Source organism: Buceros rhinoceros, unplaced genomic scaffold, assembly GCF_000710305.1.
Source record: "Buceros rhinoceros silvestris isolate BGI_N320 unplaced genomic scaffold, ASM71030v1 scaffold41998, whole genome shotgun sequence".
NCBI lineage: Eukaryota > Metazoa > Chordata > Aves > Bucerotiformes > Bucerotidae > Buceros > Buceros rhinoceros.
This window is the reverse complement of record NW_010427045.1, coordinates 1-708: the sequence shown is the minus strand read 5'-3', so window position 1 is coordinate 708 and position 708 is coordinate 1. Positions and strand designations below refer to the sequence as shown.

The 708-nt window shown below is 46.5% G+C and overlaps 1 pseudogene; it reads left to right on the top strand.

Moving 5' to 3' along the window:
- Nucleotides 1–508, top strand: part of LOC104498365 — a 12,693-nt pseudogene extending 12,185 nt beyond the window's left edge.
- Nucleotides 509–708: the final 200 nt, after the last annotated feature.

The following is a 708-nucleotide window of genomic DNA, read 5'->3' as shown; positions in this document are numbered from 1 at the left end:
CCGCCTGCTGAAGATACTCACATTAAATGCTGTGTAATTTGTAGAAAGCTGTTCTGGAATAACAGCACTATCAATAATCCCATTCCAGTTGTTCTGTACCAACAGCTAAAAACCCTGCCCACAATGGCCAGCTGTTCTCCAGCCCATAAGATTACAAATGACCCTGCCACCTTCCACCCTGTCCCTAGCACAGCTACTCCAGGAGCTCCCACACATGATCTGCTCCCAGTATGAGCAGTGCTAATGGAGTATTTGTGCCTCTCTCCCACCCAGGTGAGCAGCATCGATAAAAGGATGGGCCGGACCTGGGAGCAGCACATCCTGATCGTAGTGGTGGTGATGGTAATTTGCTTTTCCCTTTGCTGGCTGCCATATGTGACTGTGGCACTTACAGCTACGTTTGGAAAACCTGGTCTCATCACCCACCCCCACCAGCATCATCCCATTCATCCTTGCCAAAAGCAGCACCATCTACAACCCCATCATCTACGTGTTTCTGAACAACCAGGTAAGTAAAGTGTAATGTTTACTCAGATCCAGTGTATTATGCAAGAAGTAAAGAAACAATGAGGGGAAATAAAGACTGTATCAATGACATCACTGAAAAAAACACAAGAGGGAAGCACAGGAAAAGGGCTACAAGGAGAAAATCTAATTGACAAATCTGGACTCTTGGAAGCTGGATAACTGTCACTGGTTTGGCCAAGG